The following is a 27642-nucleotide window of genomic DNA, read 5'->3' on the forward strand; positions in this document are numbered from 1 at the left end:
AACCTAGCAGTCTGAAAGCACACCAGTGCAAGTAGATAAATAGGGACCACTGCAGTGGGAAGGTAAATGGTGTTTCCATGCACTCTGGTTTCCATCCTGTTGTGACAGAAGAGGTTTAGTCATGCTGGCCACATGACCTGGAAAGCTGTCTGTGGACAAATGCTGGCTCCCTCGGCCTGAAAGTGAGATGGGTGCCGCAACCCCATAGTCGCCTTTGACTAGACTTAACCGTCCAGGGCTCCTTTACCTTTACCTTTTCTCAGGTTAATGCAGACAAGAAGAAAAGGTGACATCCTTTGAGGCCAATTATGTTTTTCACCTCTTGGTTTCTTGTATCCCAGTTTGCACGGTGCAATATTTAACATCAAGTTTGATTAATACAATTAACACTTGAAGCGGGGGAACTTTAACTCAAGAGAAAGCAGAACGCTTTCGAAATTGTCAGCTGCATTCACTGGAATATTGTCTCCTTACCCCCATCACTGAGTTCAGTTGGGCTGCTGGAGCAAGAAGTCAGATCAAGTTCACCAGGAATGGGCAGACTGCCAAAGTAACAGAGCTCTGTCCAGCAGGACCAATAGACCGAGCACAACTTATGAAAGCAATTTGTTGTTTCAGCACCAAAGTCTCTGGAAGGCTCAGGCATAGGATACCTGTAGTTCACAGACAGATGCTGGAAAATGTGGAAGTTGCTAAGCAAGTAAAAAAGTTAAAAGGTGACAGTGACAAGGAAGCGTGATGATGACTAAGCCTCTGGAACAGTGTTTCCGGCTGATAGCTGAGGCACACGTTTTCTGAATTAAAATTAGAGAAACGCTTCACTCACCCAATAAGTTTACTTTTGGAGTGCATAACAGAGAGAATTACCTATCTTCAGTACCTAAATGTTTCTGCATGTCCTTGTCCCAGCCATGTTTGTTGGCTGGAAGGGAGAAAACTCAGAGCAGTGATGTAGGCAGCGATCCAGTGGGTGGCCTCTAATGCTCTAATCCAGTGTTTCTCAACCTGTGGGTCCCCAGATGTTGGTGGACTACAACTCCTATCATTCTTAGCCAGCATGACCAGTGGTCAGGGATGATGGGAGTTGTAGTCCAACAACATCTGGGGACCCACAGGTTGAGAACCGCTGTATCTAATCCCATCTGATGCCCAGGCACAGCCGAATTAGGAACATAGAAAGCAGCCTCATAGCAAATAAATGACCCATTTGGTTCCAAATTATTTTTTTATATTTTGCTGGAAGCCGCCCAGAGTGGCTGGGGAAACCCAACCAGATGGGTGGGGTATAAGCAATAAATAATAATAATAATGGGACGCGGGTGGCACTGTGGGTAAAAGCCTCAGCGCCTAGGGCTTGCAGATCGAAAGGTCGGCGTTTCGAATCCCCGCGGCGGGGTGCGCTCCCGTTGCTCGGTCCCAGCGCCTGCCAACCTAGCAGTTCGAAAGCACCTCCAGGTGCAAATAGATAAATAGGGACCACTTACTGGCGGGAAGGTAAACGGCGTTTTCGTGTGCTGCGCTGGCTCACCAGATGTAGCTTTGTCACGCTGGCCATGTGACCCGGAAGTGTCTGCAGACAGCGCTGGCTCCCGGCCTCTAGAGTGAGATGAGCACACAACCCTAGAGTCTGGCCCGTACGGGCAGGGGTACCTTTACCTTTTATAATAATAATAATAATAATAATAATAATAATAATAATAATAATACATGGACAGGTAGAGGTTATCCAGGGTTTCAGGTAGACATCTTTCTCAATGCAAGCTGGGGAAGCCAAGGACTGAACTCAGAGCCTTTCTGCACGGCTGAGGCTCTTCAGGAGGCAAGGCCAGAGCAGTGAATCAAACACAAGTGGGTACTTTGGGCTCAAAGTCACACAAGCCTTTCAATTATTTAATATATTTATTTCTCCTGGTGCGCTACGGTCCTCCCTTGGTAAATGACTGAGCCCTGGAACACAGCTCTAGAAACCTGAAGGGATACGAGCTGAACAGGATTTTAGGGAAGAATGGCTGGGGCAACAAAGCACACTTCCCTTAAATGAGAAATCAAGGGACTCCCCCACCCCCACCGGAGTCTTGCCTTTGATATATGAATACGACTCCCCAGCTCCAGCTCCCTTGTGTCTCTTGTAGCTCTTGATAATTTAAGATTATTTTTATAATGTGCTTGGCTGCTGCATGCAAATCACATCGCCTTGCCCAGAATTGCATTATACAACACAGCAAGGACCATCTGAACTGAATAAAGACGCAGCATTAAATCAGGTACTTAATCGCTCATTTTGCTTTGATTTACTGAATCCATTGTCTTCCGGTTTTATGTTACAGGAGGAAAAAAAAACCCCAGCCCAGCCCCAAGAAGAAGAAAAAAACATAGGAAGAAACAACTTGATACGACAGGCCCCAATATGCAGTGTCAGATTAGGAAACAATATATTAAGATCCTAGTGGTTTCGGAAAATCAATACAGACATGCTTATTCAAGTGACTAGTAACGTCACAGGGGCCATTAAAAAGGCAATTGAGGATTGACCCACAAATATGCTACCTAGAGGGTTAGTTGCTGTTTTTGTGTTATTAACATGGATGGAAATTACAAGACTCCACTTGTGGCTTGGTGGAATTGAACGTCAGCCTGGAAACAGACAATAGCTTTTTCAGAGTATTGAAACTATGACAGCCATCGCTGTCCATGGCATGCATAGGCACTGCACAAAAACCTGCACAAAATCATCTGACCAGAGACGACAGCCGGACAAAATGGACGAGTGTATATGCCACAGGAGACAATGCTTCCATCATGCCATGTACTGTTTTTGAGCTTTATGCCGTCAGTCACATGTTCACATAATAAAGGTGATCTAGAGATGATGGAGGAGGAAGGGTGTTGTTGTTTTTTGTGAATGCTCAGATGACCGGCCAGATACAACGAGTTTTCATTGTCTTAATTTATTTCCTGTATTTTTAGGCCGCCTTTCAGGTTCGTCCCTCATTCCCTTCCCCTTTCCCTCTGCGCTCAAAACATCAGGCATTGGGAGCAATTGATATGCAAGGTCCAAACAACATGTTTAACCAATCTTTCCCCCACCCAGCACAACATCATGTATCTATGTATGGGTGACAACCATTTTGCATGGGGGTTCCATTCCTGGGCCCCACAAGTGTCAGCGGAGTGTGCATAGGCCTGCCCTGTTCTGCCCTCTCTCGGGTCCAGAAGGACCCATGTGTTAGCAGTTGTATGTCAATTGGAAGTGTGCAAAATGTACTTACTGTTCAGGATAACACTTCATCAATCTGAAGAAGTGGACTGTAGTGCCCAAAAGCCTATGTCGTAATAGATGTGTTATTCTTGAAGGTGTCGCAAGATTCTGTGTTTTTGGAAACAAGGCTACCCCTTGGGAAGTTTAACCATTGGAGTTTGGTTCATCTGCATTATCAGTAGTGGGTAGTGGAGTGGAGTGATGCTACTCACTTGACCTCTGGCCAGCCATACTGCTGCTTACCGAAAGTACTTGTTGTTGTTGTTGTTTAGTCGTTTAGTCATGTCCTACTCTTCGTGAACCCATGGACCAGAGCACGCCAGGCACTCCTGTCTTCCACTGCCTCCCACAGTTTGGTCAAACTCATGCTGGTAGCTTCGAGAACACTATCCAACCATCTCATCCTCCGTCGTCCCCTTCTCCTTGTGCCCTCCATCTTTCGCAACATCAGGGTCTTTTCCAGGGAGTCTTCTCTTCTCATGAGGTGGCCAAAGGATTGGAGTCTCAGCTTCAGGATCTGTCCTTCCAGTGAGCACTCAGGGCTGATTTCCTTCAGAATGTATAGGATTTATCTTCTTGCAGTCCATGGGACTCTCAAGAGTCTCCTCCAGCACCATAATTCAAAAGCATCCATTCTTCGGCGATCAGCCTTCTCTATGGTCCAGCTCTCACTTCCATACATCACTACTGGGTAAACCATAGCTTTAACTATACGGACCTTTGTTGGCAAGGTGATGTCTCTGCTTTTTAAGATGCTGTCTAGGTTTGTCATTGCTTTTCTCCCAAGCAGGCATCTTTTAATTTCATGGCTGCACGGTGCAAATGCATCAGCAGAGCCAATCTGGCACTCCTGCTGATGAGTTTGCCCTGCGCCAACCTCCTTGATGCCTTCCCCCTCCCGCTCTACCTCCTTGTAAGCAGCACCAACACTACTGAATGGAGGCAGCTTGCAGATGGAACATTTCCTCCAACTCCTTGGTAAAGATATCCAAATTGGCATATGCTGACTTTTTGCCTCATATACCGCCTAAAATGAAGCTCTATTGTGATTTTAAAGGGGGATGTGTTCAGTTTTAAAGCAATAGGCTATGACTGCATAACTGAAACGAATATTCAGCTTTCCACATCTAGTGTGGGTTTATGGCAAAATTGCCATGACCATGTTTCTGTAGGCTTTTAAAATATAGTTCAGGAATCTTTCACTCTTCATATCAAGGTGTGTGTGTGTGCATGTGTGCTGTAGGAATTACTGCCTGCATAAATTTTAATTTTGCTGTCTAAAGCATCATTTATATACTCTGTCACTTTTATTTCATGTAATAAACCAAACTTTCTTTATTCCTCTGTGTGAGAGCGTCCTGTGGGCATAGGGTTAAGGGTAAAATATACTCATAGACAAGCATGTGTTTCAAATCTAGGAAAAGTTCCTAAACCTCTCAGCTGTGTGAATATGAACATGCATGAGTGCTGGTTGTGCACTTGTGACTCCAGGTGCACACTTGTAACACTACTTTTGCTAACACAATGTCCTCCTAGTTTCTATTGGTTCCTGTTTTCCACCTACTAGGAAACTTACTGTATGTTATTTCACCTACCACTTGATTTCTCGCTGCCACCACCCAGGCCCTACCTGGTACAATACTGAATCCAGTCAGGATTAAATTGGAACATAAACTTCTGTTTATTTATTGCAGTTTAACAAGCGTCTGGTTTCATAAACGGGATTGGTCCATTACAATCATGGGGTGCCTATCCAGACCTATAACTTCCGCTACCTGCTCTCCCTCACTAAACTACCTCTCAGATATTTACTTGTCTTCCTAGCCCCTAACTGTTCCTGACTCAGCTTATTTCGCTACACTAACTCAACCTACCCACAGACTCTATCCCAATTCACTCCCACTCCAACCAACCACCCAACTCCCAAAAAACTCCTCCCTTCGCCCCCTCCCAGAGCTGGTTTTATAGTCCCTCTGACTCCATCCCCCGGGTTCTGATAGGGTAACCTGTTTAACTATTTCACCTCCAGCACTCTCATATGTTAACATCACAGATAGCTACTCAGCTAGTCATTCTTCCTGATCCCAATGGGTGTTGGTACAACCTGGATACCTGCATAGCACCTGAACAGCCAATTTAGAATATGTCTGACTCCCCCCAATTATATCTAGGGCTCCTGCTAGTGAAACAAGGCTTCCCTCCTTCCCCTGTGCCTCCTCCAAATCTGCTCTGGAAACTCTGGCAACAAACCTCACACTAGAGCAGTGCACTGAGAGAGGAAAGGGGGTCTGTTCCATGTGACAAGCAGGTGTGGTTGTGCTGGTGGAAAGTTCAGAAGAGTGTGATGTTCTTTTTTTAAAAAAAATTAAATAAATTTGTATTGTTAAAATAATTCAACATTGATACACATACAAACATACATTTCATACAACATACCTACATACATACAACATACCTACAACATACCTACACTCAATCCCACAGATAATTCCCATCACCATCCACCACCCCTCACCCTTTGTGTTAGACTTCCAATCTACTCAATTGCAATTTCTTTCCACTTCTATTACTTTCTTTCGCACACCTTTAACCTAATTTCATACTTCTTTTTCTATTACACGTTGTTATCCATCTTATTTAGTATTCCAATATTTGAAACGAAACTTGTTTATTCTAATAGGAGTTCTGATTTTTCGATATAGTTTTGCAAGTATCTTTTAAACACCTTCCAGTCCCTGTCTGCCTTCTCTTTTGAGATCCTTCCAATTTCTCCCATTGTTTTGGATATATTGTAGTACTCCAATAATTTGGCAAGCCACTCTATCTTTGTTGGTACAGTACTACTTTTCCAATTTTTCGCAATCAATAGCCCTGCGGCTACTGTTGCGTATAAATATAAGGTCTTGTCTTCTTCCTTTAGGCTTCCTGGTACTATTCCCAATAAAAAACCTTCTGGTGTTTTCCTAAATGAATATCTGAACATTTTTTTTTCATTTCGTTATATACTGTTTCCCAAAATTGTTTGATGTTTAAACAATTCCACCATATATGTATCATAGTACCTTTTCCAGTGTTGCATCGCCAGCAGACATCGCTACAATTTTTATTCATTTTTGCTATTCTTTCAGGTGTTAAATACCATCTGTGTTGCATTTTGAGATAGTTTTCTTTCAATGTATAACACATAGTGAATTTCATATCTTCCTTCCACAATTTTCCCCATTGTTCAAACATAATATTTTTCCCAATATCTTGCGCCCATTTGATCATTGATGCTTTAACCAATTCATCCTTTGTTTCCCACTCTAAGATCAAATTATACAATTTAGATACATTTTTTTATTTTTCTTGTAGAAGAGTGTGATGTTCAACTCCTCCCCATGACCTCAATATTAGCCAATTGTTTTTTCACCCCATCCTGCCCATCACCTCTTGTTCTGTTTACCAACTAGCCTGATAAAGAGTTCTGGAAAACTCAAAAGCTCGAACACTAGATTTGTGATATTTTGGTTGGCTTAATACAGGCGTTGTTAAGAAACCAGAAGCATTCCTCCTAGGAATTTTAGACCAAGATGTAAAAAAAATAAAAAGACAATTGGAAATTATTTATGTATGCAACAACAGCGGCAAGAATTATATTAGCACAAACTTGGAAGACAGAAGAAATACCAGCGAAAGAACAATGGCAAGGGAAACTTATGGGATATGCAGAACTGGCAAAACTAACAGATAAACTACGTGAAAAGGACAACAAAGGCTTTAAAAGAGAATGGCAACCATTTGCAACATATATGAAGAAGCAACATAAAGAAATGGACTCATTGGCAGGGTTTGAGTAAACAATCACAACTGTATACAACAAAAAATAAGACTATATGTATTGGAAAAATTTGGGGGAAACAATACGCAGGGTGAACAATATGGAAATAAAACAAAACATGAGTATGAGGGAAGTCCAGGGGAGGAGGGTGGAAATATGAAAAATTATTAAAGATATATTGTTAGAAGAAGTATACATGGAAAAATCAATTTAAAAACATTTAAAAATAAATAAATACTGGCATTGCTCTACTTTGGAACTTGTAAGTGTGTCATCACAAGGACTCTCTTTTTTAATTGGTAAACTATTCTGCTTACTCAATATTATGAAATTACTGTATTTTTCGCTCTATAGGACACACTTTTCCCCCTCCAAAAATTAAGGGGAAATGTGTGTGCGTCCTATGGAGCGAATGCAGGCTCCTTGGGGCTTCAGCGATAGCAATGCGAAGCTTACAAAGTGCAGAGGGAGTGCTCCCTCCGTGATCCGGAGGCTTCACGTTGCTATTGCTGAAGCCTGGAGAGCGAGAGGTGCGCACCGACCCCTCTCGCTCTCCAGGCTTCAGGAATAGCCGCCTGAAGCCTTTGGAGCGCAGCGGGAACTCGCGCTGCACTCCGAAGGCTTCGGGTTCCTTTTGCTGAAGCCGGGAGAGCAAGACTCTCCTGGCTTCAGCAGAGAGGGAGAGCTGCGCAGCTCCACTTCAGTGAAGAGGGAGGAGAAATGTAAGGGGCTCCATTTCTCCTGCCGCTTTGCTGAAGGGGCGCTGAGCAGAGAGGGGGAGATTTTTTTCTTCTTGTTCTCCCCCTCTAAAATAACGTGCGTCCTATGGTCGGGTGCATCCTATAGAGCGAAAAATACGGTAAATTATGTCCAAATTCTTGAAACTACTGGGCTCAATCCAAGCAAAGTCAAATGCTTTCAATGGAAAAGATGGGGAAAGGTGTAACCCTATATCCACTAACCTAAGTGAGCCCTATTGTTCTCAGTGGGGCTTTCTTCTGAGTAGGCATGCAGAGGCTTGCACTGTCAGTGCCTGATTGAAATCAAGGGACCTGAATTGTGCCTAACGTTGCCTAGATTGAACTCAAGTCTCTGTGGTTTAATAAAGGTGTGGGGGTGGGGGATCAAAAAACAGAAATCCTTTGGGATTTAATTTTTACTGTGTTTGGCAAACATGAAGGAATAAGAGCATTTCCTTTGCATCATGTTATTAATCATATTAAAAATTATGCTGTCCCCAAATTAAACTGCAGCACCACTTATTAAATTCCAGGGACTGTGAGATACATGGAATTATTGCTTCAGTGGTTTCGGTTCAAAATTATTTCCCAAACCTTATGTTAATTAAATTAAGTACTTAAATTAACTGATGTTCAAGTGATCGTTTGTGTATGCTGTGGGTGGAAAACTCAAGTTCTGTGCAGTGTTTGCTCTAACTTGCAGTAATGTCATATTGGTAAAATGGGGAAAGCAACTCTTGCTAGAGTAATGAAAAACTTGGAGATCACCATGTTAAACTGTGCATATTTTAAATTTCTGTTTGTGCAAATTAAGATTCTGTAAGGTTTCTTAACTATACTAAAATTCATTATATTTTACACGAATCAAACATAATTTCCCCCTTTTACCTGTATTTTGAACGCTACCAATTTACACCTGTCTAACTTCTCTTTACGGGACGCGGGTGGTGCTGTGGTCTAAACCACAGAGCCTAGGGCTAGCCGATCGGAAGATTGGTGGTTCGAATCCTTGCGATGGGGTGAGCTCCCATTGCTCGGTCCCAACTCCTGCTAACCTAGCAGTTTGAAAGCACGTCAAAGTGCAAATAGATAAATAGGTACCGCTCTGGCGGGAAGGTAAACAGCGTTTCTGTGCACTGCTCTGGTTTCATCAGAAGCGGCTTAGTCATGCTGGCCACATGACCGGGAAAAGCTGTCTGTGGACAAACACTCGCTCCCTCGACCAGTAAAGTGAAATGAACGCTGCAACCCCAGAGTCATTCACGAATGGACTTAACTGTCAGGGATCCTTTACCTTTACCTTTAACTTCTCTTTAGCTGTCACGGCTTCCTTTCAAGCAGAAACAGGGAACAACTGGAGACTCCAACTCCTGTTGGCCATTTGGGGAGGGGCTGACGTAAACTAGAGTCCAGCAACATCTGGGAGTATATGGATTCCCCATCCATGATTTAAATAATCATGGGGCTTTACGTTTGGTCATAGTCCTGAGAATCTATTGTTAGGGGATGCTATACCAGAACCACTGTACTGAAACAACCAACCAGCATATTTATACTGCAAGAAGTTCAAACCGATCCATTCTTAAGGAAATCAGCCCTGAGTGCTCACTGGAAGGACAGATCGTGAAGCTGAGGCTCCAATACTTTGGCCACCTCATAAGAAGAGAAGACTCCCTAGAAAAGACCCTGATGTCAGGAAAGATGGAGAGCACAAGGAGAAGGGGACAACAGAGGACGAGATGGTTGGACAGTGTTCTTGAAGCTACCAGCATGAGTTTGACCAAACTGCGGGAGGCAGGGGAAGACAGGAGTGCTTGGCATGCTCTGGTCCATGGAGTCACGAAGAGTCGGACACGACTAAACAACAAAATGACCTCATTTCTCTTTGCACCAGGCAAGCAAATTACTGGGCAATAAACAAACCAGGCACAAAAACGTTTCTCTACATTCCTAAGGATCAAATTTCCCATCTACACTTACCCCCAGAATTGTTCTCCATTTATGAAAACGTAGAACCATCAGCTGAGAGATGTCTCTGCCCATGGAATTGGTTTCCCTGTGTGATGTCTTCTGGCCTCAGGATTCCCATTCTACACAACAGCTAAGAAGAAGTTGGTAGAGTGTTCTACAATGTCTCTGAACTGTGGCAGACCTTGGGCTTTCAAATTCCAGTGGCGCCCTGCGCTGTGCTAAAATTTGGCGCCTCCCACCCCCCTCCATTCTACATCATTGTTCCAGTACCCCCTGTGGTGCTGGTGCCCAGTGCAGCCAAATGCAAATATAAAACAGAAAAAGGTGTCCTTGGGCCACCTCATAAGCCAAGTTTGGGGACTTCCGCAGAAAATTATGTTTAGCCTGGAAAAGAAAAAGAGGAGTTTGGATTTGATATCCTGCTTTATCACTACTCGAAGGAGTCTCAAAGCGGCTAACATTCTCCTTTCCCTTCCTCCCCCACAACAAACGCTCTGTGAGGTGAGTGAGGCTGAGAGACTTCAGAGAAGTGTGACTAGCCCAAGGTCACCCAGCAGCTGCATGTGGAGGAGCGGGGAAGCGAACCTGGTTCACCAGATTATGAGTCTACCACTCTTAACCACCACACCACACTGGCTCTGAAAGGAGATAAGATAGCCATCTTCAAATATCTAAAGAGCTGTGACATGGAAGATGGAGCAAGCTTGTTTTCTCCTGCTTCCAGAGGCTAGAACTCAAACCAAGTTACAAGAAAGGAGATTTTGATTAAGTATCAGGAAGAACTTTCAGACACTAAGAGCTGTTTGACGGTGAAGCAGACTCCTTCGGAAGGTTGTAGACTCTTCTTCGTTGGAGGTTTTTAAGCAGAGCTTGGATGGCCATCTTTCATGGATACTTTAGTTGAGACTCCTGCATTGCAGGGGATTGACATTTCATTTCTATGATTCTATGATCCCACCTACTTTCAAGTCTGAGCACCAGTTTTGGAGAGGTGACGCCTCACCCATTCCTATCCATGCAGGGATGGAACAGGAAAGACACCTTTCCCTATGCTGTATCAGCTATGGTGGTGCATGTACTGGGGAGAACTAGAGGGACAGAAGACTGAAGGGAGATTAAGATAACCCCCTCACATATTCAAATGATGCATGAGGGGTCCACAAAGCTGCATAAGCTAGACCTGATTCTTCCTCATAATGCATACTCTGGCTATGAGCAAACACGAGAAAGGACCCTTGTCGTCTGCTGGTTATTCATGTAGACCTCTTCCACATGACAAAGGAACCTGGGACAATCAGGTGACTGTTTGTATGCAGGAGCTCTACATGTGTGTAAACTCGTAGAGTCTCCATGCTTGCACAATGTGTAGCCAGAGAGGTTGTGGTCAGCAAGCCACATCAGTATGGTCACTAGGTTGAATTCCCCTCTTCCTCTCATCACATGCCAAAGAGGTCATGGGGCCTTCTCTCTGCCATCATAAAAATAAAGGACCACGTAATTTATGCAAAATTCAAAGAGTCCAGGCAACAAAGTTTCCATCATAAAACCTGCAGGGTAAATATATGGGAACTGAGTTGAAGTATAGGCATTTCCTATAGAAAATTTCCCTCTTATGTCTGTAAAGGCTACATATTTTTCAATCATTAAAAAAGTGATTTTGCAGTGCGTTAATTGAAATGCATAGGTTGCCTCATTCTTAAATGTCATTGTGTAATGCAAATAGCTTTATGGTTGTGCCACGTTAATCTCCATCACCTCACCACAAAAAAAAAAAAAAGTTTTAAAAAATCCAGCGAAGTAAATATTAATTATTCCTTTTTCATAGGTGGAGGAGCAGGAAATAGAGGTCAGAAACCAAGGGACACCTTGACTAGTTCTATGCACCAAATGGTGGGTTTTTGTTTGTGTTTCTTGATGGACCCATATTGCTTTGATGAAACACAGCTCCCTTCCTTGCTCCTAACAGAAGAACATAATTGTGAAAGAACACAGTCCCTAAGATTCTCCCCCAATGACACTCAGTTAATGTCTAAAAGGATGTTTCAGTCAAGATCTGTTAGGTCCAAATCTAGAACTCCACTTTGCCTTAGCAGCTCATTTAAATACCGCATATCATATACCTGCCCTTCCTATCTTCCTATGTCCATCCCACTGGTCAGCCAAAAAGGCTCTCAAGGTCATTTAAGATTGACATTGTGTCAAATCTGTCTGAAAATTTCACCTAACTCTGAAATACATCAACTCTGTCAATTCCTCGCTTTTCATCTTTTCCACTCTTCAGCTCAGTTCTCCACACTGCCACATCAATTTGCAATCAGATTTCTATTTTAAAAGCCCCCATGAAATTCATCAACATTTTTGTGCAAATGTCTCCGAGTATATACAATTTCATGTGCAATTTTACCTAATTTGCATGTCCGTAAAGCAATTTTTCCTAACGCAATGCATTTTTGCATGCTGGTTTCACTAACATGCACATTTCAACACACACTTATCATTAGTAAATTCATTTTTTGTGCACATTACTTGGATGGAGAGCTGCACTACAACAAGAAATGTGAATTTTCAAGGATGGCTGTGTTTCCGGTCCACATATTGTTTAGGACAGCACAATTCAGGTAGGTTTGCCTTTAAATGTGAACTGAATCTAATTTCCCCCTCACCCCTAGATGCACTTTATAGCAAATTCAAATCTCTAAGCATAGATCCTTATGCTGCCCAAACATAACCACTTATGCCATAAGAGCATAGCTGTCAAGCGTCCCTTATTTGGAGGGACAGTCCCTTATCCCAGTGCCATGTCCCGCTGCTGTCCCTTATTGATGGATGTCCCTTAAATTTCCCGGGTTTCAAAGGAAGCAGCTCCTCTCCCTCCCTCCCTGCCGGCCAGGGAGGAGGGAGGCTCCAACTGTGTTGCTTGGCTGCCCAGCCCGCCCCCCTCCGGCCTCCTCTCACCAGCCTTGGCCCCTGGGAACCCCTCCCCACCAGGACTGGTGGGAGCCTCAGGCCCTTCCGCCACCATCCTCCTCGTGGCTGCCGAACTGAGCATCTCTGCCTGGGGCCTCCACTCTGCCCGTCACCGCCGCTCCCGCTCCCATTAGGCCGTACTGTGGCTGTGCCGCGGAAGGACCCTAATGAGATGGGCAGCCTGGCATGGTCTATGAATAGATGAGGAGCCTTGAGAGGAGAGCAAGGGCAACCATAGAGAAGAGGAGGAAGAGGAGGAGGCGGAGGCACGAGCAGGTGTTCCAAGGGCTACAAGGGAAGGACCGCAAGCGCTTCTCCCATAGATTTGTAGTGGTAGACTAGCATAGATGGTCTGATCTGCGGGTTTACTTCGGCCGCTATTTCCCCCCCTCCTCCCGCCCCACCTGATGGAATTGAGAGCTGCAGATGGAGCACGAGAGAAAAGATACAGAACTGCAGCAGCATCTTCGTAGCTTGGACTTCGTTTTGCGTGAAAAGTGGTTGCTGCTTGTAGTTATTTAATTGCAGTGTTTCATTAGCTGGTGTCTTGAGCAGCAACCTCTGGAAACAAAGGGCTAAAAACCGGCGCTGCTCTCCAAAATTATCTGGTCCCTTTTAACTGGTTGGCTAAAATCCCTTATTTTGGCTGCTGGTCCCTTATTTTCAAATCTGTAAGTTGACAGCTATGCATAAGAAAGATATCAGTAAGAACTGAGCGTGCTCTGAGGTCATAGAATGCTGACTTACTGATGGACAGTGCCAAGGGAGAAAAGAATGTAATATCCTGGAAGTGGGCATGGCTGGCTGGTTGGAGTGCTACACATTGCAACATTTTGTGGTAGGTTCCTTTTTAAAATATTTTGATGCAATAGTCTTCCTTATAGGGTGTGATCCCCTTCATGTCTTGCCTGTGGCAGCCCTCATATGTGAGTGCCTGGAGGCGGTTGGAGGATGGTGGCTAACAGATTGAGGTTGAATCCTGACAAGACAGAAGTATTGTTTTTGGGGGACAGGGGGCGGGTGGGTGTGGGGGATTCCCTGGTCCTGAATGGGGTAACTGTGCCCCTGAAGGACCAGTGCGCAGCCTGGGAGTCATTTTGGACTCACAGCTGTCCATAGAGGCACAGGTTAATTCTGTGTCCAGGGCAGCTGTCTACCAGCTCCACCTGGTACACAGGCTAAGACGACCCTACTTGCCCGCGGACTGTCTCGCCAGAGTGGTGCATGCTCTAGTTATCTCCCACTTGGACTACTGCAATATGCTCTATGTGCGGCTACCTCTGAAGGTGACCCGGAAACGGCAATTAATCCAGAATGCGGCAGCTAGACTGGTGACTGGGAGTGGCCGCCAAGACCACATAACACCGGTCCTGAGAGATCTGCATTGGCTCCCAGTACGTTTCTGAGCACAATGCAAATTGTTGTTGCTGACCTTTAAAGCCCTAAACGGCCTCGGTCCTATATACCTGAAGGAGCATCTCCACCCCCATCGTTCAGCCCAGACACTGAGATCCAGTGCTGAGGGCCTTCTGGCGGCTCCCTCATTGAGAGAAGTGAGGTTACAGGGAACCAGACAGAGGGCCTTCTCGGTAGTGGCACCCACCCTGTGGAACACCCTCCCTTCAGATGTGAAGGAAATAAGCAGCTATCCTATCTTTAAAAGACATCTGAAGGCAGCCCTGTTCAGGGAAGTTCTTAATATTTAATGCTGTACTGTTTTTAACACTTGATTGGGAGCCGCCCAGAGTGGCTGAGGAAACTCAGCCAGATGGGCGGGGTATAAATAATAAATCATCATCATCATCATCATATGCACATTAGAGGAATATAGATGGAGGATGGGAGGAAAGTTCCAGGAAGGTGAAAATGTGGTCTCCATGTTTCCCCTTTACTAGGGTGGTTTGTAGGCTAAATACAGCTCCTTTGGCTCCTTCCTTTAATATGAACCAATATAGTTTGTTCTAGGTGACTTTAATAGCTGTAGATGTTGAGGCGCTAACATGAGCTGGGATTTTCACTGACACATTTAAGGCCTTAAAAACCAGAGCAAAAAGCAAAAGCCCTGCTTTTTTTGGTTTGGATTTCGAATAAAATGCAGGGCATGGAGAAGCAAGCGCCTGTTGTTTCCTCTCATTTTCCTGTTCTTCAGCACATAATGATTCTTCTGTCATTAATGTTGCTTTAATTGAGTGGGATTAAGGGTAGATTAAAGGATCTCTCATTAGAGCACAACCTCCCTGCATTCACTTCCTGTTGGGACCTCTCAACAGGAGAGCTTTCGATATAGGAAAGTGGAAAACACTTAAAACATAGGAAGAGAGTGGGGGGGAAGCATATTTGAAATTTAATCTACTTGTGAAGTGTAAAATATAAATGTCAGTGGCAGATGATAAAAGCTCTAGGTTGGAGCAGCCCATCAGCAAGACGTTTTGTATGGGGTGGGGAGTGGGTGTATTTGTTCGGGAAATTATCCTAAGTCAATGGAAGGGAACGAAAAACAAGCATCTTAATATGTTTACATTAATGTCATGTACAGTGCAATCCTATAGATGTGTACAGTGGTACCTTGGTTCTCAAATGCCTTGGTTCTCAAATGCTGTCAGCTATTGTTTCCGGGGCACCTGCACCAATCAGAAGCTGCGCCTTGGTTTTCGAACATTTTGGAAGTCAAATGGTCTTCCAGAACTGATTAAGTTAGGCACCTTTGCTTTTGCTTTTTATTTTGTGTTTTTGGTTTTGAGGCTTTTTCGGTTAATTTGTTTTTGTGACTATGTGGAACCCAATTGATTGATTGATTGATTGATTGATTGTGTGATTGGGGAAATGGATTTTAAAAAAACCCCGAAACAAACAATGACCATCATCTGTGCAGGTAAGAAAAAATAGTAATGTTTATTTTTATCATCTACAATACTGTCTTATTTATTTTATAGCACAGTACATTGATTATTGCTTTCATTTTATGGATCAATGGTCTCATTAGATAGTAAAATTCATGCTAAATTGCTGTTTTAGGGGTTGTTTTTAAAAGTCTGGAACGGATTAATTCGTTTTGCATTACTTTCTATGGGAAAGGGCTCCTTGGTTTTGGAACGCTTTTGTTTTGGAACGGACTTCCAGAACAGCTTAAGTTTGGGAACCAAGGCACCACTGTGCTCTTAGTGGTAAGTCCTGGAAGAAAGACCTGCTCCCTGCCTTGCAGGTCATTTCCCACCTGGCAGGACCTGACTGACTACAGCTACGAAAGCCAAGGCTGCTGAATAAGCTGGAGACCATCTTGACCGTGAGTCCTGGAAGAACACAGTGCCTGTGCACATTGATAATGCAGAAGAGGAGGGTGAAAGGAAGCAAAGGGTTCACAGAGGGACTAGTGCTGCACACACAGGTACATTTCAAGGTTGCTGCTAGTGCCCTCAAATTCCCCCATGGATCGGCTGCTTCTTGTAGTGCAAACAGATGGCATAACTAGAATCCACTGCCAACTCAGAGGTAGACCTGCCAGCCAAGGTCTCCCTCCCCTTTCTCCCCACCCTGGTATTTTCTTTATAAGCTTTTGCTTTTAACAGACACTTTACCTGTCGTATTTTGGTCAAAAAGGCCTACAAAGTGTTTTGAAGTTCCACAAATGGGGTCATCTTAATAGATGGTCCTGGTTGCAGGCAGTCTCTCAACCTGGTTCCCCCCACCCTGGCATGGGTGAAGCTATCTCACTCACACTGGGGTGGCACCACAATCACCCAGGGCTATTGTGGGACGCGGGTGGCGCTGTGGGTAAAACCCCAGCGCCTAGGACTTGCCGATCGCATGGTCAGTGGTTCGAATCCCCGCGGCGGGGTGCGCTCCCGTCGTTCGGTCCCAGTGGCTGCCAACCTAGCAGTTCGAAAGCACCTCCGGGTGCAAGTAGATAAATAGGGACCGCTTACCAGCGGGAAGGTAAACGGTGTTCCGTGCGCTGCGCTGGCTCGCCAGATGCAGCTTGTCACACTGGCCACGTGACCCGGAAGTGTCTGCGGACAGCGCTGGCTCCCGGCCTCTTGAGTGAGATGGGCGCACAACCCTAGAGTCTGGCAAGACTGGCCCGTACGGGCAGGGGTACCTTTACCTTTTACCTTTATTGCCCAATCATTGTCATGGGGTGATAGTGGGGGAGAGTATAAAAGCAGCAGCGTGACGTGTGCCAGGCTCTTGCTTTGTGTTGCTGGACACCCGCCCACCCTCCCTTTAATTTATATCCTTTGGCCTTGCTTTGGACCTTGGTTGGTTGCCCGGCTTGAGTCGGGGGCCGGGTAGGAATTTCCCCATTTGGCAAATTGGCACAGGCCACTTGGTTTTTGCCTACCTCTTAGCAATCGTCACAACTTGGTAAGGTTTGGTGGTTGGCATTGGCTTATGGTGAAGGGGGGAGGAATACCCTTCCAGTTTCAAGGGTATTCCGTTAAAGGAAGCCAGGGCCTGGTTCCTGTCCGAAGTCTGCTTGAAGGGTGAGGGCCATGCCAGGCCTCTGGGAACACCAGGGGAGATGCAGGCAGGTTCCCCCGAAGCAATGTCCCTTTGGGTGGTTTACCCTTACCGACTTCCTGCAAAGGGGACAGGAGTCAGATATAGTCTTGCCAATGCCTAAGCCAATACCGCTCTCATTCCTGTAATCGAGTTGTGGCCAAATTTTTGCACAAAAACCTTAAACAAAATATCCATGTGAATTTATTTATCTTAGTGGGGGGTCGGCTTGAGGGTCTTGCCACGCAATTCAGTTTGCGGCTCATCATGCAAATCTCATTTCACTTCAGAGAAGCTGAGAGTCCCCTCCCAGCAGCCTGCTTCAGTTGGAGAGGTATCTAAATACATTGCAGACTTTACATCTGCAAGAGGGAAGAGGCAAACGCCTTAGGCCACGGCTCAGGCAAAAGAAAACACCTTTGATTTCAGCTAACAGCACAATCCTATACATATGTACTCAGAAGCAAATCCCAGAGGGGTCTCCCAGGCAAATGTGCATAGGATTACACAGATAAATCCTTCTCGTACGTAGCAGAGGTGCTTTACCTTGGATGGATGTGTTGTGCTTGTAAAATGCATCAAAAATTCGGGGAAGGTCTCTGTAATGTTTCTGAGGCAATGAGGCCCGACAGCACCCAACATCTGTATAGCCTTCTGTAAGAATGAACGCATAGGCAGAAAGAAAAGACGACAGAAGCGATTTTGCATTTGGGCTCAGTCGTGGACCCAGAAGGGCTCTTTTTTTAAACCGCAACCTGGAGGTTTTCACAACCAATAGGACATAGAGATTATGGACACACTACAAATATTGTGCCATCAATATTGATGGCAGAAAGTGTGGAGGAATTAAAAAACCTTTTATTGAGGGTGAAAGAGGAGAGTGCAAAATATGGTCTGAAGCTCAACATCAAAAAAACGAAGATCATGGCCACTGGTCCCATCACCTCCTGGCAAATAGAAGGGGAGGAAATGGAGGCAGTGAGTGATTTTACTTTTTTGGGCTCCATGATCACTGCAGATGGTGACAGCAGCCACGAAATTAAGAGACACCTGCTTCTTGGGAGGAAAGCAATGGCAAACCTAGACAGCATTTTAAAAAGTAGAGACATCACCTTGCCAACAAAGGTCCTTATAGTAAAAGCTATGGTTTTCCCAGTAGTGATGTATGGAAGTGAGAGCTGGACCATAAAGAAGGCTGATCGCCGAAGAATTGACGCTTTTGAATTATGGTGCTGGAGGAGACTCTTGAGAGTCCCATGGACTGCAAGAAGATCAAACACATCCATTCTTAAGGAAATCAGCCCTGAGTGCTCACTGGAAGGACAGATCGTGAAGCTGAGGCTCCAATACTTTGGCCACCTCATAAGAAGAGAAGACTCCCTGGAAAAAGACCCTGATGTTGGGAAAGATGGAGGGCACAAGGAGAAGGGGACGACAGAGGACGAGATGGTTAGATAGTGTTCTCGAAGCTACAAACATGAATCTGACCAAACTGCGGGTGGCAGTGGAAGACAGGAGTGCCTGGCGTGCTCTGGTCCATGGGGTCACGAAGAGTCGGACACGACTGAACGACTAAACAACAACAACAAATATTGTGATGACTGTCAGAGCCATTTCCCACATTATGGGGCTCCCCTCTCCATGTGTACATCAAAGGTACATAAGTGTACATCACAACATGTAAAATGTGATTACAGCATATGTACCATACCAGGAATACTAATAGGGTTAGCTACCTCAGTGGCCTCAGTAATGTGTGAAACAGACCTTAAAGACAAAAGAAGTTGTTGTTGTTGTTGTTGTTGTTGTTGTTGTTAATATTTCTATATTGCCATGATGGAACACAAAACATTTCCATTAAAATCCATCATAACATCATATACAAACCATATAAAGCCATTCAGATACAAAACTGCCAGCAAAGCAAAACTCCTACAGCAGGTCAACAGTTCTTCGGTTCAGCTCTTCCTATAAGCCTATAGGAGCAGACAGGAAAAGGCTGGCAACAAGGGAAACAACAACACTTGCAACGCAAGAGTGTTCCATAACTCAGGTGCCACAACAGAGAAGGCCCTGCTCTACCTTAAAAGTCTCATGCTCTACTGACTAAGCTGGCCGGGCCCCTGCTCCACCTTAAATAAATAAGCCAAGCTGTTATTTTTATTGCATATGACCTGCTCTGACCATTATGTGTTTTATTTATTTATTTCATAAAATTTATAGATTGTTTGACTGTAAAAAAACAAAACAAACCTCAAAGTGGTTACCAAAAAGATAAAGCAACAAGTCAAGAACGTTTAGTTACAGGTAGGTAGCTGTGTGGGTCTGCCGTAGTCAGACCAACTACGTTTGTTATTGGTATGAGTTTTCGTATACATGCACACTTCTTCAGATACACTGAACAGAAGTCACCCGACGCTTATATATAGTGAGAGGAGGTGGGAATGGGTGGTTGGCTGATAGGTGTAGTAAACCTGTTGACGACTGTTAACGACTGCAATTGGTCTTACAGGAAAAAGCAAGGGGTGAGATGGCTAAAAATAGTTTTACAATGTATAATGAGATAAGAATCCAATGTCTCTGTTCAGACCGGGTCTCTCCATGGTTTTAAGTTTGGTGATAAATTGCAATTCAGCAACTTCTCTTTCCAGCCTATTACTGAAATTCTTTTGTAATAAGACAGCTACTTTGAGATCTTGTACAGAATGTCATGGGAGACTGAAGTGTTCTCCTACTGGTTTCTCTGTCTTGTGATTCCTGATGTCAGATTGATGTCCATTTATCCTTTGGGTAGCGCTGTGGGTTAAACCACAGAGCCTAGCACTTGCCGATCAGAAGGTTGGCAGTTCGTATCCCGCAAAGGAGTGAGCTCCCGTTGCTCAGTCCCTGCTCCTGCCAACCTAGCAGTTCGAAAGCACGTCAAGTGCAAGTAGATAAATAGGTACCGCTCCGGCGGGAAGGTAAACGGCGTTTCTGTGCGCTGCTCTGGTTAGTCATGCTGGCCACATGAGCTGTACGCCGGCTCCCTTGGCCAATGAAGCGAGATGAGCACCGCAACCCCAGAGTCGGTAAGGGGTCCCTTTACCTTTACCTTTTCTCCTTTAGCGTCGGGTTTGGACTGTTTGTCCAATATAGAGAGCTGAAGGGCACCGCTTACACAACTTCTTACAGTGCATATGTATGTGTAGCTCTGACGGAATCCGAATAAATTTAGATGGCATACCAATGCGGTGGTGTGTTCTGCTTTTTTGAAAAGCAGAAATCTGTACACAAAAAGAAGCTCTGCGGATCGAGGCTTTGTAATGAGCTGGATTTTCACTAAAGTGGGTTTATAAAGCATCAATTCTGCCAGAGAGTATGGAAGCAATAAAATATTATGTTGCTGGAGCTCTGTTTCCTCTCCCCCACTTCCCGCTGATCACTGAAGAGAAGCACTCTCTGATTTGAATCGTGTTTAATTAATTCTATGCATAGGTGCCCAACAAAAGCCCAATACTCTGCACAGAGGTTCCTTTGTGCCACCCTGGGCTCCTTTGGGAAGGAGGGCGGGATATAAATTTAATACGCAGGACAAAGCTTCCTGCTTAAGAAATTACAGGATACATGCATCTCGTATTTTTGAAATCATGTGGCTGTACTCTGGATAATTACTGTGTTCAGTACTGAGTACCAGCATCATGCTCCAAAAATAGTGGGAAAATACACAGTCATACCTTGGATCCCAAACAGCTTGGTAATCGGATGTTTTGGCTTCCGAACACCACAACTCCGGAAGTGATTGTTCCGGTTTGTGAATGTGCTTTGGAACCCGAATGTCCGATGGGGTTCCGTGGCTTCTGATTGGCTGCAGGAAGTTCCTGCAGCCAATCAGAAGCTGCACCTTGGTTTCCAGATGTTTTGGAAGTCGAAAGGACTTCCGGAACAGATTCCGTTTGACTTCCGAGGTACCACTGCATATGGAAAAGCAGCCATATAAATGGGTCACAGGCAGCTCAATCATCTTCAGTTTCCCATCTCAAGTGGCCTTACCCTACTTCCTTTCCTTTCTCCAGTGTCTCATTATCCAACCTAGGCCTAACTCTGACTGTGATGGGAAACCTGTGCCTGGGCTATACCATTTCAGACTACCTGTGGGGTATCACATTCTTTTCCATATGGAACACAAAAATCTCTCTGGAGAAGGGTACTAAACCTCCTTCCTTACTTGCAAGTTTTCAAGTATAGGCGTGTTTTTGGTTTTGTCTGTTGTAATGAGGGATGTGGAGTATGTGGGGTGTGTGGGGAGGGGTAGTACCTCTGGTGGGGGACAAGTCGTGCTTCTTCTTGGTTAGTTTGTCCACCTTTGGTCCTCACCCTCCACTCAGCTCTCACCTGTGGCTGCGAGAACCTGTCATACAGTTTCATAGTACAGTGGTACCTTGGGTTACATACGCTTCAGGTTACAGACTCTGCTAACCCAGAAATAGTGCTTCAGGTTAAGAACTTTGCTTCAGGATGAGAACAGAAATTGTGCTCTGGCGGCGCAGCGGCAGCAGGAGACCCCATTAGCTAAAGTGGTGCTTCAGGTTAAGAACAGTTTCAGGTTAAGTACAGACCTCTGGAACGAATTAAGTACTTAACCTGAGGTACCACTGTAGTGTTATTGATGATTGCAATCATGAATTGGAAAACAGGTTCAAGGAGAGAGACAGCTCTGTTATAGTAGAAGTTTGCAAGCCTGAGAATGAGCACAATTTGAATTCGCTATGAGAAATATTGAAACACAACTCAGATAACCATAAAAACCTAGAAGACTTAAAACCAGAGGTTGCGTTGGCAAAACCTCTGTGAAAGAAAAACCAGCGTAAGTGGGGGTTTTGCAGGTGAGCTCACAAAATGTGGACTACATTTCCCAGACTTGGTCTTTTGCTTGAGGATGCATTGACAATTTCAAGCAATACTTCAACAGTTGAAATCTGCTTTTCTTGTTTAACTTCAGTTTTAGGTCCACCTCAATAGTTTGTGCTACATGACTGCAAAGTTGAAATGGTTTGTTTTGAGTTATAATAAGGACATTACCAAAGCATTGAATTTGGATAAACTTGTACTACAGTTTGCAGCACCAAAGACAATAAATCTTTGTTATAAACTATCAGATGTATGGAAGTGAGAGGTGGACCATAAAGAAGGCTGATCGCCAAAGAATTGATGCTTTTGAATTATGGTGCTGGAGGAGACTCTTGAGAGTCCCATGGACTGCAAGAAGATCAAACCTATCCATTCTGAAGGAACAGTCCTGAGTGCTCACTGGAAGGACAGATCCTGAAGCTGAGACTCCAATAATTTGGCCACCTCATGAGAAGAGAAGACTCCCTGGAAAAGACCCTGATGTTGGGAAAGATTGAGGGCACAAGGAGAAGGGGACGACAGAGGACGAGATGGTTGGACAGTGTTCTTGAAGCTACCAACATGACTTTGACCAAACTGCGGGAGGCAGTGGAAGACAGAAGTGCCTGGTGTGCTCTGGTCCATGGGGTCACGAAGAGTCGGACACGACTAAACAACTAAACAACAACAACAGCAACATCAGAATACTCCTGTTGTAGCTTATTCTTGATTTTCTACTAGTGGGTTACTGTTATTTTCTACATTTTTGTTGGTAGCAATTGCTGGGGGGAAATGAACAAGGTTTAAATAAAAATAGTTTACAATTTTGTTTTAAAAAGGCCTACAGAGCAGATAAACACCCTTCTCTAATTTTTTGATGCGACCCCAGAACTTTTACGTGGGCCACGAGCCTGGGATACTGCCTGAAACAATTCTGGTTTTTGGCTTACATAGTCATAGAAGTCACCATGAGACATGCCAAAATTTAATTTGTTCTGATGCTTTCCCTCCACTACATCAAAATGAAGACCGTTTTGTTCATTTGTCCAAATATTGGCCATTATAGAGAACACACGCTTCATTAAGCTGTTGCTAACAGGCACTGACAGTTCATAATGTACAACCTTGTAAAAGTTTCGTAGAACCAGTTCTACGTTTTCCTCAAACAATAGCTTCTTCCATGTATTTTCACATGGAGTTGAAGTTGTGAATATGATGGACATTGTGGGGGTTTTTAAATAGACGCAAACTCTGAATACAACAAGAAGACACTTCTTCCACTTTTTATCGCTGCTATGACATGAAAATTGAAGAATGGTTTTTACCTTGTGATGTTCAGAAAGGTAGGAATGAACCAAATTCTTCCTTAATCCTACCCTTCACTAGCTTTTTGCTACTCTTTACAACCACTTCCCTCCTCCTTTTGCTGATTCTTCAGTGACTATGTTGTTTTCTGTTTCATTCTTCCCAGACAAATACTGGACTTGATGCTATCACATTGCTATGAAGCTGATATGATGCAGCTGTTTGCTGATAACACAGTGGGCAAATTATGTAGAATACATGGGGAAATCCTGACCATTCAACGCTCACAATCAATCGGGAAGCAAAACAGTTTCACAGACTTTTACTATGCTACACTCCACTTATTTTGGATCAGCCATTTTACATAGTCCTAAAAAAAGAGAGGTTACACTTAACTTGGTAGTAACTCCCACTAAATGTACTAAGACCTATCCTAAGTAGATGTGCATAGGATTGTACTGTCAACTACTTTATTGTACCATTTGCATCACAATAAATCTATGGTAAATTGAATGCTGAAAGTATTTTTGCATCAACTGGGAACATAAGAATCGTCTACTTCTTGGCAATTTTTCATGTCAAGGTCATAACTGATGTGAGCTGGAATTCACTAAAATCTTATGAAACATTTTTGAGTGATGCCGAAAATCCTAGCATGCAATACATCAAATTTATTTCTAGCCTCTCTGAATAAGTAAATAAATACCAGGAGGAAAGTGTCCACAGCATGTTGTAAGCCAACTTTCAAACTGTGTAGCATGGATTTATATGCCACCTTAATTTATTACATATCCACATATATCCGCAGTTGCAAATAGTGATGAGGTGATGCTTTTATGCTCTTTAATAGGTCAATTTGAAGATAAAGACCTATCGGCTAAGAAATGTAACTCCTAGAATCTAAGCATGGATACACCAGGCATCCCCAAACTCGGCCCTCCAGATGTTTTGGGACTACAATTCCCATCATCCCTGACCACTGGTCCTGTTAGCTAGGGATGATGGGAGTTGTAGTCCCAAAAACATCTAGAGGGCCGAGTTTGGGGATGCCTGATATACACCTTTCTCCATTGTCAAGCTCCTGGTGATGAGTTCCTAATGCTGAGGTCCAAGTGCTGGCAGGTATTGGGGTAGACTGGAAATCATCAGGCAGGAGGGAAGCAGGAAGACAGAAGGCAGGCCCAGAGAAATAGCCACTCTACATGAGTGTTGTTCAGATGTTCAACCACAACCATACATTTAGAAACATATGAGAGAAACAATATTGGGTGGTGGGTCTCATTGGCCCTGCCCATTTCCATCGTGCTCCTGTCTCTCAGCACTGTCGTCTTCCATGCATTGGAAGGGTAACGACTGGAGCGAGGAGCCTGATTTACTCACACAAGCTTCCCCTTGTGATTTAGAACCCTGCACAGTCAGGGTGCCAAGTTTCACTGTTACTGCTTGTAATCTGAATTAGTTCATTTTGGGAACTCCTTCAGAGGCCACCGGCAATGGCGCCTCTCAACCATCTCCTCGCACAGCTCACTTTTGAATGCTACAGGTTAGGCCAAATCAATTTAAGCAACAGCTCTCCGAGAGCTGCTAAGAAATGTCATGAAACAATTATAGCAACCGTCGATGGATGCGGAATAATAAAAACCTACCCTTTGCACAGAGGATTGTGGCAAATATTACCCGTTAAAATGCCAACTAACTTGGGTAATTAAAAGAACCTGTGTTGAAAGTTTAAGCGTATGTGCTGGTGCCTTGTCCTGGAATGCTCAAAATAAAAGGCTGATTTATAACATGATACTGACATTGGGACGCGGGTGGTGCTATGGGTTAAACCACAGAGCCTAGGACTTGCCAATCAGAAGGTCGGCGGTTCGAATCCCCGCGACGGGGTGAGCTCCCGTGGCTCGGTCCCTGCTCCTGCCAACCTAGCAGTTCGAAAGCACGTCAAAGTGCAAGTAGATAAATGGGTACTGCTCTGGCGGGAAGATAAATGGCATTTCCGTGTGCTGCTCTGTTTCACCAGAAGTGGCTTAGTCATGCTGGCCACATGACCTGAAAGCTGTACGCCGGCTCCCTCGGCCAATAAAGCAAGATGAGCACCACAACCCCAGAGTCATCCGCGACTGGACCTAACAGTCAAGGGTACCTTTATCTTTACCTTTACTGACATAGGAGGTTCGTTCATATGACACGTCCGAAGCATCCAGCCCAATGGTTGCTGTTGTTGGCATCTGTCTGTCTCAGGATACAATGGAGTACACCTCCGTGGGTGAAGTCAAACACTACATTTGCAGCACTGGTGACCTCCATGGGGAGCAAGCCTGGACCATGAGTATGGAGGCCCTGGGCTGCACAGATGACAACCCCCATCCCCTCAGCCTTGCTGATATGGTCCAAAGGAAAGCAGAACAATACATTTGTCACCAGCTTGGCTGCAGGAGTTGCTGGAAGGAGGCATAGGGCCTGTCAATATAGAGAGGAAGAGGCAGAAAGAGAAGGGGTTGCATAGAACCAGCTCCTGTGTAACCAAGGACAAGTGTTTTAGTCCACCTGTAGCCATCCAGATGATGAACTATAACTCCCAGTTTCTCTGACTACTGGTCATGGTGGCTGGGAGTTTGAGTCAAACAACCCTGACCCCCAACAGCCATCTGTTGAATGCAAAATCTCAGAAGAGAAATCTCTACACCTGAAAAGCTGCTTCAGTGCATGGGTGTCCTACAAGCAATTAACACATGGACAGGGGATCAAGTTTTAAATGGTTCCTGTTTAAACGCTGTAGGTCAGCTGTGACCTTCTCTAGATTGAGTTTCACATTAACCAAAGAAGCCTAATGCAGAGACAAACTCTTGAACGCTCCCCCCCCCCCAAGTCCCATAAAATGAATCCCTTGCTACATTTCTGTATTTCATCAGCAATTTTGATCTATTTGGATATGGGGGAAAGTAGGTTTAGGACAGCTTAGAAGTGTTTAAATTTTAATATGGCAAATCATGTTAAATTGTGAAAAGGGCACTTAGACAGACAGAGTCAGAGTGAGAGGGAAGGTGTCAAGAATTAGTAATTTTTCCTTGTCAAGTTGATAATTCCTTTGTAACAAATGTCTAAATGTATTAAAAATGGGCTGGCAAGAAATTCGCTTTGTCATTACAGTTGAAAACTCAGCAGTTGGGGCCAGCGGTGTAGTCTTAAGCCACACAACTCATTCTCTCTCATTCTCTCTCTCTTTCTGTGTGTGCTTGCTTATTTATTTACCACATTTATAGCCAAATGTACACCAACAAGAAAAGTTCTCAAAGTAGCTTACAACACAAAACAAGTTACAAATTCAGTAACTAGAACAGTAACAACTGTAAAAAAAAGTATGATGCAGCATAAAACACAAGAAGCAAAGAACGAAAAGTGAACTGAGGCTGTGTATCCATCGCACATTCAAAGCACATTTAAAGCACATTTAAAGCATAGTGTCCCAAAGAATATTGGGTACAATTCCCAGCACACTTAAGAAACTAGTGAAGGTAGAGGAACCCCTGACTATTAGGTTCAGTCGTGACCGACTTTGGGGTTGCGGCGCTCATCTCGCTTTATTGGCCGAGGGAGCCAACGTACAGCTTCTGGGTCATGAGGCCAGCATGACTAAGCTGCTTCTGGTGAACCAGAGCAACGCACAGAAACGCCATTTACCTTCCCACCGAGCAGTACCTATTTATCTACTTGCACTTGACATGCTTTCGAACTACTAGGTTGGCAGGAGCAGGGACCAAGCAATGGGAGCTCACCCCGTTGCGGGAATTCGAATGCCGACCTTCTGATCGGCAAGTCTTAGGCTCTGTGGTTTAACCCGCAGCGCCACCCACGTCCCACTTAAGAAACTACTATCCCCATTATCCTTGGGGGTGTGCACTTTAAATATACTTTAAGGCAGCACATTAAAAATGCCTTGGAAACTAAAAAAAAAGTGCTTACCTGGCACAAGAATTACAACAAAGTAAACATCAAGGAGATAGGTATGGTTTTCAGGGATGCAGGTAGCACTGTGGTCTAAACCACTGAGTCTCTTGGGCTTGCCGATCAGAAGGTCGGCGGTTCAAATCCCCGCGACGGAGTGAGCTCCCATTGCTCTGTCCCAGCTTCTGCCAACCTAGCAGTTCAAAAGCACGCCAGTGCAATTAGATAAATAGGTACCACTCCGGTGGGAAGGTAAACAGTGTTTCAATGTG

The 27642-nt window shown here is 44.4% G+C and overlaps 1 long non-coding RNA gene across 1 annotated transcript in view; it reads left to right on the top strand.

Annotated features, from left to right (window-relative positions):
• LOC310657409 overlaps positions 1-27642 on the top strand; it is a 229016-nt gene that overhangs the window by 115684 nt on the left and 85690 nt on the right. The gene's annotated exons all lie outside the window — the stretch shown is intronic.

The sequence above is a fragment of the Podarcis tiliguerta genome (assembly GCF_965153285.1).
Source record: "Podarcis tiliguerta genome assembly, chromosome: 9".
Taxonomy (NCBI): Eukaryota; Metazoa; Chordata; class Lepidosauria; order Squamata; family Lacertidae; genus Podarcis; species Podarcis tiliguerta.